Here is a 15,167-nt window from a genome sequence, read left to right as displayed (position 1 = left end):
AACACTAATTTTTAGAACGTCTAATTTTTATTCTGAATAAAAAAAACTCTGCGTTTGGTATCATATTTATGGAAAATATTAGAATTCTATATTCTATTAAAATTCTATATTCTATACAATTTTGTCTAAACATGAAAAATAAAAATAAAATCAATTTTACAAAGCATTGAATTAAGCTCAAGATTCAATTAAACAGTAGTGTTATATTATTATTCATGCTTTTAACAATTAACTTTGTGCATTAGATGATAGAAAAGATGATCTTACTGTAAAAAGAGAGAAAATTAGCATTAAATTAAAGTCATTAAGTTTGAGATTTGATTGCTTGAGTCAAATATTATAGTTGAATTTCATGAGAGGTTCACATCCTCTATCTAATTATAATTATAATAATATGTGTTATAGATCCGCATCTTTTTGGTTCTCATTTACTTTATACAGACAAAAACATTTAAACATCCTTCAAAATATTTTCTGTTGTGTTCCACATGAAAGAAAATCATGCGGGTTGAGAACAACATTGATGTCAGATTTTTCCTTTTAGACGCACTATGGCTAACTTTAACCTTTTAAAAGCGTGAAAGAAAATGTTGCTTTGCAAGACAAATTTGTTTTCTTTACTGATTCATCATCGTTGCTTGAAGAACATACTATAATGATATTGTATTTTATCATTTTTTCATTGCTTAGGCATGTTGGCCAAAAATTTCCCTTTTGTCATAAACTTTTGGATCAGTTCAATCCATGACATTCTCTTCCTCCCATCTGCATAGATCTAATGTGTATGACATTTGAAACTATGTAAAGTCTGTTTTACCTAAGTGATTACAGAGGAATTCTACTAGATTAATGTCTTGACTTTAGTTCCAGCACTAATTACTGTACATGATGATGAATAGTCAGGTTTTAGTGAAGCGGCTGACTGTATACAGACAAGATAAGGGCTTCGCCTCCTATAAAAGCATGATCGCGTTGCAAAAATCCTCCCTAAACATATTTCTGATGGCCTTCAAGGACCCCTGCCATCTCACTCCCACGCTCTGATTTGTAAAAACCTGAAAAAACAGCAGGTGTTATTAAAGTTGATTATGAAAGAACGTAAGTGCTTGTGTGGCAGATTGTTTAAAAAATCATTTTCAACCTTCTTTTAAAAAACCCACTCTGGCTTTTCGTGTTTGGGGATGGTTAACCTCACCGAAACCTCTTCAACAGCTGTCCGATTCACTTCCTACATCGGATGAACTCCAAGGATGTGTCAGCCTCTGTATAAAGATCGTCTCTGAGTGGAACAGAGGAGTCACCAGCTTTGATATCTGATATATTGCACAGCAGGAGAATTTGTCCCCTGCTCTTAAGTTACAGACATTTCGCTTTAGATTTTACTCTCGCTGGTGTGTTGAACAAATGTGACGGGGAGAGAAATGATAAATGATGAGATATGCTTCCCTCTGCCTCGCTAAACTAAAAGTCATCAATGCATAAAACGGAAATGTTTAGCTTGTGTTCAACATGTGGACTAGACTCATATGGCACACATACTTTGTATAAAAAAAGAAAAACAACACTGCTAAGATCACTTTTTATACATGTTTCTGGGACATTTCATATGGTCAGAAAATGAAAAGCATGGAAATAAAATCAATCTTGCTTAACGGGGAAATTTTGAGAATGGAATGTTGGGAGAATGTTGACAGAAACCAACTAAATTATGAAATTATGTTAGGGATTAGGGATTTGTCAAAGGAGTATTACTTTTTCATGCTTTAATGTATCAAATAATTGTATACTGTAATATGACAGTATGAAACTCAACAATGAAGTAAAATATATAAAAAAAACTTTTTTAATGACCAAATCAATGTCCCCTTGACTATGATATTGCGGTAAAAGAAAACCAACTACATGATTTCTAGATTTAAATTTAAATTACATTTAATTCAATGTTATTGGAATGCCCTCACCATTACATGTTTGTGTTTGGGTCCTGCTTCTTGCATTTCCTATAAACAAGTCTTATCTTATTTATCTTGGTTACATTAAGCCACTGGCAGCGAAGGGCACATGGAGGAAGAGCTCGGTGGGTTAACTTTGTGGATATTTAGTTTCCTGATGTTTATAGTAGCCAGGCCAGGCTCACTATAAAATCACCACTCAAACCACACATCCATCTAATTTTGGATGAGTATGGGTGGATCTCACAAAGACACAGATTGGGTGATGCTTTCATGTATGCCTTTCCTCTGTATGATGTGTTTTCATTAACTGACAATCAGTCCTGTGGCCTAAAGAGTCGTCTCACTAGTGCAAACCAAACATTGCGCCCTGCTCAGAAAATCCCTGCACCACAGCCAGGCACTGGAGATGCTTCCTGCTCTGCCGGAGCGACCGGAGCCACATCATCAATGCCAGCTTGCTGTTTTGGTACTGTGGGGTTGGACCGAGAAAAACTCAGTTCAACTTAGTCAAAGTGTTATGCATGGTTCCTGATACGGTTCCCAAAGTGGAAAACTAGCAGCCACACCCTGAAGTGAACCAAACAACTCAGCACAGCATCATGGGAACCAGCCCAGTGCAGACGGTCACACTTCCGGAAGGCCTTCCCCAACTTCCCAATAACACTCACACTGATGTTAATAACTTTTACCCATTTCCTGGTGTCAGAGGAGCGAGATGTTCTCTCTTATAACACACTTCCTCTTTTCCAAGATGCCCAAATCTCCCCCCTCCTTTGTTGCCTCCTGCCTCTGTCTGTGGTTTCCTTCCAGTAGTGCAATATTAACAAGCTCAGCATTTCCCTTGATGCACCTGGAGCTGAACTGTTTTACTGACACGCTCTGCAGGATGGGTTTATAATAATAAAAGGAGACTTTCACAGGTGGCGCTCGCTTTGGGCCATCCAGTCAGCCAAATCTTTGTGTTTTGATGTATTTATTAGGGTTCGTGTGAATATTTCTTGCCAGCAAGGTTGGAGCACTCAATCACAGGAGTGTATTAAGGACAGAAGGGGTTTTCATCTCACCATCTCCCTCTGTTTGATGTTTATCGGACAGCTGTGAGTGAGCACACCCTAACTTCCTTCCAGATCCCTCTCTGGGTTTTGGCAGATCATTCTAATAGGAAAGAGAATAAATATTGACACTTGCTGTGAATTCCTTGGCTTCCCTAACTGATGTAATGTTAACATTATAGGAATAACATACGATTCATTACCAGAGTTTTTCTTTATTTTGGCATAATTATTCAGTGCTGGATTCAATGATTCTGTTGTATTGGCTTTAGTATTATTTACAGTGATTGTAAAGGAAATGTATTCTGAAATTATCAAGCTATCATTTTTCCAGAATGATTATGTTTACTATTTTAAATCATAATAGATTTTCATTATCAGTACACATTACATCAATCTCTCACAGGATATTATGCTATTTAGAATTAAACTGAGAATGTTTTGTACATCAATTTCAAATCAAATCTGAATAAAAATAGCAAACAGCATTCATTATAGTGATTTTGAATTGAAAACGTAATCCAAAACATTTTATAACTAGAAAAGGAAGGTTTTTACATCTGTTTGAATGTTTTTTTTAATGTTGAATGTTAGTATGATATATTTTATATATGTCATCATATTTAAAATATTAACTTTTGTGGACCAGGATGGAAGAACACTTTCAAGTGTTTCCCATTTCAAAGAATGCAAATGTTTTTAAAACACAATCTCATCTGTCCCAGAACACACACCCACAAAAAAGCAACGATTTATCTCATCAGGAACACAATACGCTTACAAAAACTGTAAAAGAGTGTACTATCAAAGCCCCACTCAAATATTAAAATATAACAATATGTGATGTTCCTACTTGCACCAATTTCTTGGCAACACTAAATGCAAAAAGTGTCAAATCTTTTTAACAAGTCTTAAACTGACAAGGGACCAGTGTGCGTTCAGCAGTGTTTCTCTGCCAAATGGCAAATTAAAGAAAAGAGGAAGAGAAGAGGAAGATAAGAGGTAGAGAAGAGGGTGGACTTTGAGTTAAGAAAGAAGATAAACTCAACACTAGACAACAATAGCTGAATATTTGTACATGTTGGAAAGGAAAGCACTGGAAAAGGAAATCCAAAAGATGAAGTGTTTCTTGATTATTTTCCTAAATAGCATTGCATTGTTTAATATTTGTTGGCAATTTTTTTTTCCGTCTATATTCCCATATATTTCCTATATTACTATATTTCCATTCTTTCCTTGCACTGACCTCAAAATAAGTCTCACAGTAAAATCTGTCAATTAGAAGTCAAGACTTCACAGTTTACTGACTTTCCTCAGCCTTTTTTTTTTTTTGGTGTGTGCAGTCTTCCAAAATATTTTCAGCTGATATTTTTAGTATGTCAGCGTGAGTGCGTAACCCAGGAGCGGTCAGCTTCTGATGTGTGCAAGGCCTTCCGCCATATTTAGAGTGAAAACACCATGCAGTGTTTTACCAGATCATCGCACACTATCCCCACTGCAAATTAGAGCCTGTGCTGTTCCCCAGCTCTCTTTCTTCAGTGATGTTAAATGAAAACAGACCGATGTGGCCAATCCCTATACAAACACACAGTGCACATACTGTACAAAGTCATGCACGCACACAAATGAAGTCTCATGATTGCGTATACAGAAGCAAAACCCATCATGCCTCCGTAATGAGTTAAATCTTTTAGATTTCTGGTTAAATATGATTTCTGTTGTGGGATGTGGATGCAGTTTCTTTTATATTAGAGATTTGGAGTGATGCCAAGCCATGAGAGTTGCTGTGAAATTAACTTATGTACATTTTCCAAAAAGCAATGGTGCACAGCCACCCACTCTGGAGTGTTAATCAATTTTAATGCTTGGTTGCAGAAAGTGATATGTTTTTTATGTAAAATAAGTATTTACCTTAGAGGAATATGAATCATTGATTGAACATACTATGCAGTAGTTTGATTCCTAATTGAGGAACAAAGGATCCTCTTACACAAAACTTAGGAATCAACCAGACTGGACATATTGTTTTGAAATTAAATCTAGCTTTCGAAAATGAATTTAAACCAAATTTGACAATCTTGCAGAAAAGAATTATTTAAAAAAAAAGTGAAAATAGAATCAGATGAATCAATCATTCAGACCTGGTCTGTGAACTGAATCATTTGATTCACTGAAAGGACCCAACTCAAAAGAATGTTCTCTTTCAAGCATATATTTCGGTGTTTCACTATGGGATATGTCACTTCCGCAAAAACAAAAACAAAAATCTTAATTATTCCAAACTTTTTGACAAGTAGTGTATATTGTTCATATAATGAGCATATAATTTATATTGGAAAAATTATTGTAGCACCAAAAATTTGCTTAGCATGTAAAGCAAAGTTTAAATTGTCATCAAAAACACAAATTGTTAATGCATTCTAATGAAATGTTTTACAATGGGCATTGCTGAGGGAAAAATTGCCTTCATTTTAATTATCTTAAGTGCTAATTGAATTTTCATGAATGTTATGTACAATTCTAGTTCAGTTACCTCAGAGTAAAATGCAGTGCATATATGCGAAAGCAAAGAAAGCATGATAGCACTGTAATGAGGCTGCAGAAAACATCATAAAACGACGGCTGGGATAAAGTAGGTGCTAATGACAATGGAAAGGTCACCCGGTCCTATTAACATGCTTTTGTGAGGCTGAGCGAGGCTACTTTTACCATGACATTACGGCCTTTCAGAGTGTGCGATCTCATTTGCTTGTGTGTTAAAGGAACTCCTTCAGTTCTGCCAGACTGAAGTTCACTCGTTTTTCAGAATCAAAGGACTCAGTTTGGCAAGGAGGCTGCACTCCCCACTGTGTGCTGGTTCTTTAGTCCTCTTACTCGAGCTGCAGACAGGCATCAATCAAACCTCGGCCTGGGGCTCCTGCCATGAGAGAGAGACTGAAAGAGAAAGCGAGGGGAAGAATGAGAGATGTGGGAGAGAGTATAGAGCAGAGGTGATTGAGAGCTGGCTTTCCTCGCAGGCTTTTCTGGCATCTCTTAAACATATCAAGCGAAACATTCTCAGTCATGCCAAGATTCTCCCCACTTCACATGCTGGTGTCCTTCACAACCTCCTCTTGCAGGCTGCCTCTCTCTCTCTCTGCTGGGTATAAGGCCAGGTCAGTGCTCTTGTCAGAGCCAACTCACAAACACTTCATGCAACACTCTGAGTGCCTTTAAAAATGTATGCTTTCTGTTGAGTAATTGCAGTTCACCACATGTTGTGAGGTCATTTAAATCTGTTCAAGCAGTAAATTTGCAGGGGTGCTGCGAATAATTTTACAACGATGACAGATACGGTATTGCTGTTCAGAACTATTGTACCATTGTACAATATTGTAAGATGGTCCTCTCGTTGTTGCATACTGACATTCAGATTGAACTGTTCATTTGAAATAATTGTGTAATATTGAATTTATTTGTTTATGTATGTACTTATAAACATGATCTTTGTTTCCAATTCAAACATATATGGAACACTTTTTCTGCCATTTAAAAAAAAGGATTATGATTATGTCAGGATTATGATATAAAAAGTCATAATTGTGAGATGGAAAGTCACAATAAATAGTCAAAATGATGGTATAAATAGCCAAAATCTTTCTTTTCACATCACAATTATTTGTATCATATTTCTTGATTCTCATCTTATAATTTTCATGTCATATTTTTTTTTCTCATTACTTTGACTTTTTATTTAATAATTTCAACTTTTTATTTAATTTAACTGTCATTTATTTATAAGGCACTTTATAATTGAACTTGCAGATCAAAGTGCTGTACAATCAACATATAAATACATCAAATACAATAAAACATAAAACAAGATAACCCAAGTAGGTTATCAACTCGACACTAGCCACACTTTTCAAAAGCCAATGAAAAAAGATTTGAACACAAACTTGTTTATATTTATATACAGTATTTATATTTAATTGATCTTTATAGATTTGTAGATTCATATTTATTAAAAATACAATATTCAATTTCTGTGTCATAATTTTAACCTTTTGTATTATATCTCACAATGATAAATTGACTCTCATAATTGACTGTTTAGCTATCGTTTTTTTATCAAAGCATGATTTTTTTTCTTTTGTGGCTGAAATGGGCATCTATAAACAAATCATCTAGAAAGTTAATGATATAATTCTGAGAAACCATCTATCATGATTTATTTGCAGATGGCATTTGTTATATACACGGAAACAGTTTTCACTCTGAAATATTTACACTGAATGGTCAAGTGAAACATTAAAATACATATAAAATTTAGTGGAGAGTGGAAAAGACTGAATATACCGTATATATATGTACATAAAGCCCAAACAAACTAGAGAAAACACTAGCATCTATCCACATCAGTGCTCTTACTCTCTCAGAAAACATGATGACATTAGAGGAGAGATAGACAAATCAAAGGAGGGGAACAGAGTGCTGAAAAGATGACCTGTGGGTTGCTGTGGTAATTTTTCTCACTGCACACTGAGATGAAACATGGGATTGATTACTTAAACTACCCCTCTGAACTTGCAATCCTTGGGGTGTTTTTATTTTTCGACCCAAAATGATCTCAAAATTAAGAGTTTCAACCACAGACACTTTTTAGCAGAGCCAAAGAGATTATCCTCCAGATTTTGGCTCCATACTTGAAAGCTTTTTGGCTTTCTCTCTCGGCTCCTTTTCCTGCCCCTCTCTAAAAACTGCAGCCCCCTCCACCACAAACAAAGATCCACAGAGCCACGCAAACACATCTCAGAGTTGTATCTTCATGCTTTATGTAGAATTTTACAAAACCTATTTTAAAGTACTTAATAGGTTAAATGAATGATTCAAACAAGTTTTAAACTCTATTTGTAGTGTTTGTGACAGGCTTTCATTTATTAATGATAATAATTTTGACTCATTCCTGCAAAACAACAACAAAAACCCTCACGCATTTAAAATAAAAAGTTTATAGGTCAAGGAAGATTGGCTTACTTTACTGACTCTTGTTCGTTCTCGTTTAGCAAAGTAATCATTAAAATGTAACTAAATGTCAAAATCACTGTACATGTTCACATATGCAATATTTGATCATATTCCAAATTAGGATATAATTATGTATTCAAAGACAATTATTGCGACAATTACGCAAATGATTAGTTAACTTCCTGAGTCTTTAGTTCATTTGTAACGTTACAGATGCAGTGAACGAATCACAGAATATACATCTGCACAACATGAAGCATGTTAAAGTTCTGTAGTAGATTTGAAACGCCCTTCAGAACTGCTTACTCTGTGGTTTATAAAATGTAAAATGTGGTCTGTGCGAAAATGTGTGGTGTTTCTTTCTTTGTTGTCTCACACACACATACAGAATACAGAACGCAGCAGGTGGGCCAATGTGTGTGTTCTGTATTTGATGTGTTGTTGCCACATCATAAGACTGTGTGTGAGACTTCTGACCACAACACACTCACTTGGAGTTTGTGATCATTTGATGCTTTTTTGGAGAGCGTGTCTACCTGCTCTACCTCTGTTTAATGTCCCATCATGCTCAGGAAATTGACAGGCCTCAACACCCCCTCTCATTCCCCATTCATAGACACACACACACACACACACACACACACACACACACACACACACACACACACATCCACACACACATATATATATATATATATATATATATATATATATATATATATATATATATATATATATAAACTATTAAAATGACAAAGGAACAACTAAATTACAAAAAAAAAATGAATACTGGAAAAATATAAAAATAAAGGATAATTCAAAATATTGATACTATAATAATATATAAACGGTTATAAACATAAACACTTGTTCAGACAAAATAAGCAGACAATTTTCTTTTTCTGCACTGATTTTGCACAAATAGATTGATAGACATTTTTTAAACATCGCAGAAATAGAATTACATTCTTTTTGGTAGCTCAATTATTTAATAAGTGAAAATGCAGAGGACAAGAGCTATAGAACTTTGTAAATAATATGTTTACCTAAACATTCCTAACTCATAATGGAATTCTACACAGCTTTCTTTGGCCTGGTCATGTTTTTATTCTATGTCCTTTTAATAATATGATCATTAAAACATTACAAAAACAATTTGCTATGAGTCCAGCTGGATGAGGAAAGTACTGCACATGTGAATTGATAGCATTGTTCATCCATGCTGCTCATATTTAATTACACAGAGTGTGAATATAGAGCACAACTTTCTCATTCTTCTTTAACTGCCATGTTTCCAACAATTTCCTTTCTTTTGTTCAACGTTCAACCTTTCTCTTTCTCAGCTTTAGAGCTGCTTGAGTATATCTTTCTAATATATATGTCCTTATGATCCTTTTGTCTAACTTCAAATCAGACATCTTAACATATGTGTAATTTCTGTTATAGAATGAAATATCTTCACGTACTCATTAATACCTAATGCTAATTTTCTTCCGGGGTTAAGGACAACAAACTCAACAGCTTTATAATGAGGCTGTTCAATCACTTTCAATGGACCTCTGTTTTACACTAAGTGACAGACGGACACCAGATGTTAGAAACTTCCATCTATTGACTTGATCATATCGTGCCTATTATTAAAAAGGACATTTTAATATGTTTGAATTGGTTCTTCTTTCGATGCAAGTAGCATCTGGTGTTTAGCAATGGAGCTGGATTGGTCTTACATGTTGGCCACATTAAATAATTCAGTTTTTTGTTCTTTGTTCAATGAGAAACATTCATGAGACTCTCATGTCAGTGTTAGTATTTGTTTAGTCATGTTCTGTGGCACTGTGTTTGGAAATTTGATTTAAACCTCTGACGACATCGAAGGTCTGACCAGGGGTGTCATGCACTTATTTTTAGACATATGAAAATTGAAAAGACATGACCAAATGCTAATTGACCAATTATTAAACAACTTACTAACTAAAAAGAGAAAGATGTGTACCAATTTTTCCAATCAAAATCCCATCCAGGTATATAATTTTAACAAATTATGTATTGTTATTATCTAACAAATTACATTTATATGCGTTCATTAAGTTATATAAAAAGCGACTACACACAAACTAAAAGTCAGCGTAGATACAAGTTTCACAAATAATTACAAAGAAACATTAAATTAAACATGAAATTTTAAAGAAGAAAAACAGAAAAAGTATTTTTTCTTTAATACTTTCTCCATTAATATATATATATATTTAATTAATAATAATAATAATAATAATATATATATATATATATATATATATATATATATATATATATATATATATATATATATATATATATATATATATATATATATATATATATTTTTTTTTTTTACTTCAACAAAAACATTTTTACAATGTAGGGTACTTTGAAATTAATAATTTGATTTAATAATTAAAAAAATAATATAAATAAATAATATATAATTATTTAATTATTAATATTATATAATTTTAATTATTTATGATTGTTATTAATTTAAAATGATTCATGCTAAATTTAATTATTGATTCATTAGTATTAATTCGTATAAATTGTATAAATACTTATGAGTTTTAATTTCCTCTCAATTGACATTGAAAAAGCACCTCTGTATGTTAAACTAATTTATAATTCTAGTTCTCGTACAATTTACAGTTTGACAATGAACATCCAAATGGAATATAAAACCAGGGTGTGCTTCTGTTAGTATATGCTGGCAGTCAGTATCTACACCCCAGTCATTCCCAGAGTGCACTGCTTGAACTGACCGAACCTCAGCACTGCCATGGGTCTCCGACAGTCACGTTTAATCTTGATCGAGCTCTCTTTGTTTGTTATTTTTTGCCAGGGACTTCCAGGCTTGCCATGGAAACCTGATCTTACGTGGTTTCTGGTCTAATACATAGTCGAATATCACTAAAATAGTCCATTGCATGATAATTACAGAGGCCGCAAATCAGAGGTCCCTGTGATGTGGACAGCTAGCCAACCTCTAAGTGGTACAGCAGATCTCCCAAATATTAAACCACTACCTTGCTTTTCCGTCCTGGGCTATCTGTGTGTAGTGATGGGAAACACAGCGGGGTATCAGTGTGACTTTTGACTCTCGTCTGCTCATGGAGAAGCCAACAAGCCGACCCACACTCTTCCACAATTTAGCTCACTGAACATTTTTCATCCACACTGATGTGGGGAGAGAGAATTATTAGACTTACTGAAATATAATGGCTGGTTGTATCTGTACCATGTGCCAGGAACGGGGACCAAAACGTACTGTAACCTCTAACAATCATAACCGGAGAAGCACAGCCAACTAGTGGTTGCGTTTGAACTGAATTTAATGCCTGTGTGCGTCCGCAGATGTTGGCTGCAACGCTATGCTCTGTTGAGGACGAACTGTGACAGGAAAATTAATTTAGAATCTGTTGTGAGAATTTCCAGGCTAACGTTAATAGCTTTGTTGCTATTTTGCTTCCATATTGTACATTTTCCCAGAGTTTGCAAAGAAGATGCGCTGTATTTTCGGCATCGCTGGTAAATGAAAAAAAACATGAGAATCAGTTTCCCAGAATTTAGAGTAGATGACAGAATAGATCATCTACTTAAAGCCTTTTATATGATACTTGTTTATTTAAAGATATATACTTTAAGGCCAAAGGTTGAGAATACTACAGTTTCTTATATTTTTGATGCTTTTCAAAGACTTGATTTAAAGCTCAGCCACTTGACTGGCTTAACGGAACATAGCTGGAGCTTTATAGCATATAAAAATTGAGTGTTGTGACTATAAATCCTCATTTGTGGTTATAAAAGGATATCATGCCAGTATTTCGCTTTTTTCATTTTCAGAAACGTACTGGGATTTAACAAGTGTGCCTTCTTGAACATATGTTTATAGGCAAATGTATTTGTCCAAATATTTAGTCTGATTGTTCTGAATGAGGCAGAAAATCCATTGACTAGATAACTGATGAGATCTCACTGCATGTACAATGATGGCCTATTTACATTCTCTAATATCCACCCTGATCTACTGTTTAACAAATCTTCTCTGTCAAGGGCGCACTTGAATGATGAAACAAAAGTAAACATCTGTTGCAGTCTGAGCACTTTAACTGGATTCTACAATAGATTTTGAGGAGACATGTTGTTTTTACTTCTTTTTGGCTGCTTGCACCTGTTTTATTGTAAACGTACCATGCATAACATGGTATTTTGATATAAAATTTGAAGTTATTAGACATTTTTCCATCTCCGTGAACCACTTTTACAGCTGTAAACATGCTTTTTAAAAACATTTCCCAGACTTTGAAATACATTTCTAGTCAAAGAAATGCTTTGAGTTCAAGAAAAAAAAAACACTTTAACAAAAATTCCAGTTCATTTTGGGTACGTTCTAGCAGTTGTGTGTTTCCTGTAAATCAGACCTATGACTTTGGTGTTGAGCTGGAAGAACAATTTTGATCGTTCTCAATTGCTTTTTTCCCTTCCATCCTAATTCTTAAAAACAGATGAGTGATCTCAATCTCATAAATAGATGATGACGTGTCCTTTTAGTTGACCTGTTTTGAGAGCCAAGTCACCATGCAGTCCAGCAGATGGGGGAGTTATCACGTTTTTAAAATGGTTCTTGACCCAAATCCAGCAGCATTTTAAATTTCATGTTGTTTTCCAGCGGCATGTGGTTCTCTCTAATGCACTTTTGATTGCTCCCGCAATACTACTACCTATCTCAAAATACCCAAATTTGGGTTTTCATTATTGGTAGTTGTCATTACATATCTAAAGAATTAGTTGTCCATCTATTAAGTGAGTGCAAGCCACTCATTGCATGTTCACAAATAGACGTAAAAAGTAGAAATTAATGGTGAGGATTTTGACTGATCTCAGTTGCTGTTGAATCTGTTAAAATATTAATTCATAAGTGTTCATTGCAATAAGGAATATAATGTAGGTAGCATCCCATTGATTGACAACCATATAACATTCACTGCTCTAAATAGTCACCTTTCTGGTGATTCTGCAATTGGGAAACTCATATTTAAGGTAATAAATAAATACTAATATGATCTTTCAGATTGTGTTGCTGTGTTAATAAAAACTGTCATTAAAGTGTACTGTAGGCTACTAAGATTATAAAAACAGGCTTAGCATCACTGCAGTCAAGCCAAATAAGGATTTTAATTTAAAAAGTGTCCATGTGCAGGATGGAGAAAACTCTTAAGGCTGTCCAACACAAATATTCTTCACTGTCATTCAAGTTTTCCTGCTGAAGAGATACTCACACGAGACCTTCCGCATGTCTCACACATCCTTCCTGAAGTTCAGAGGCCAGGCACTACTGTCGGAAATGGATGAGCTGAATGATTTGGCCTCCTGCTTTGACGGAAGCTATAGCAGCACCATTTCCAACATTCTCTGGGTCGAAGGACAAACAACTTTATCACCGAGGCACAACAATCTCCATAACAATAAACAGGAAGCAGGTGAGATATCCATTTGCGTATTTTCTGGCACTTGACCTCCCTATCTTTCCATTTTTTGGTCGTTCGTCATTTAACTTGCCAAAGCTGAGAGAATGGCTGAGGTAGAGGATGACTTTAGCAATGCTGATTGCTTTTTCAGTAGACCTTAAAATCTTGTTTATGTGCCATAATGGCAAGAATAGGCCCATAGAAGGGGGGGAAATAAAGGCCCATGGATATAACCCCTGCGTGTGACCTTGCAGGACATTGTCGAGTCTGGATCTGCTTCTAACTGAGTTCTGTTTCACTCTTGGACTGATAAGAAACGATTAACGTAGATAAGAAAACAGCACAATAAGGGTGAAATTTCAGCGTATGATGCCAAAACTGTACAGAGTTCTCAGTGTTCACGATACAAACGTCCACATACTTGCTGACACACACAATCACTCACAAATGCATAATCACGGAACGCCTTCAATACACACACTTCTCACACACATACTATACTACTGTACATGCACAAACACGCACTCATACAGAATAATACACTAGTCCAAACTGTTGTGCTTGTTCTAGTGTAATGTTGAATGACTAGGCAGAGTGCAGTGTAAAGGCCATGTGTTGTCCAGAGTTTCTTTCTTTCCCACGTTGCTTTTCACAGTTAGGGCACCGCAAGGAAGGAAGCTGACGTTGAGGTTTGTCGCCTGGGCAGAGGCGGCCATGTTGCTCTCCCCAAGCACAGTGCCGGGCATAAAATAACTCATAGGAAGTTCTCAGGATTTTTCACTTCCTGTTTTCAAAAAGGCCATTTTAAAGGACAATACAGGGCAGTAGAGTGATTTCAAAGACCTGCTTATGAAAGGCCCACTAATTTATTAAGTTTTGTCTTGCAATACATATTATATGCATATATAGAACCTTTTAAAAGCAGATAAATATTTGCATATTGAATGATTTCTGAAGGTTGTGACCCTAAGAATTGAAGCCGAAAATTACATTTCAAAATAATTTTAATTAGATACTGTTCTAATTGAATCTATATAAAAAAATATTGTAGCAATATTTTACAATGTTATCATTTTTTTTCTTCTTCAATAAATGCAGCTTTGAATGGTGTATATATAAAACCAATACTGCAAAACTTTAGCCACATGTGAAAAATCTCACCTCATTCAATCCTCAAACCAAAAATACCATAAAATATGAGGGGATAATCATAGCCATACAGCAGTTAAATACTTGTCCATCTATATTTCTGCATAGGGGTGAGAAAGGCAAGGCAAGGCACGTTTATTTATATAGCACATTTCAGACACAATGGTAATTCAAAGTGCTTTACATAAAAGAAAGAAAAAATAATAATAATGAAGAAAAATAATATCAAGAATAAAACAAGCAATTTTAAAACTTTTAAAATTATAAAAAATTTGACTTATTTAAAATGAATTTAAAACATTTATAAAATGATTTTACATAAAATAAAATAAAAAAACTGAAAATATAGTGCAATCACTTTGGACATTGCACAGTGCTCATTCAATAAATGCACAGCTAAACAGATGAGTGTTAAGTCTAGTCTATTCCAACTGCGGGCGGCATAGTAACTAAAGGTGGACTCCCCTTGTTTAGAAACAGATACAAACCCAAAGTCAATGCACAAATAT

This window comes from Carassius gibelio, chromosome B10, assembly GCF_023724105.1.
Source record: "Carassius gibelio isolate Cgi1373 ecotype wild population from Czech Republic chromosome B10, carGib1.2-hapl.c, whole genome shotgun sequence".
Lineage (NCBI taxonomy): Eukaryota > Metazoa > Chordata > Actinopteri > Cypriniformes > Cyprinidae > Carassius > Carassius gibelio.
The sequence above is the reverse complement of the archived record's forward strand: the minus strand, read 5'-3'. Positions refer to the sequence as shown.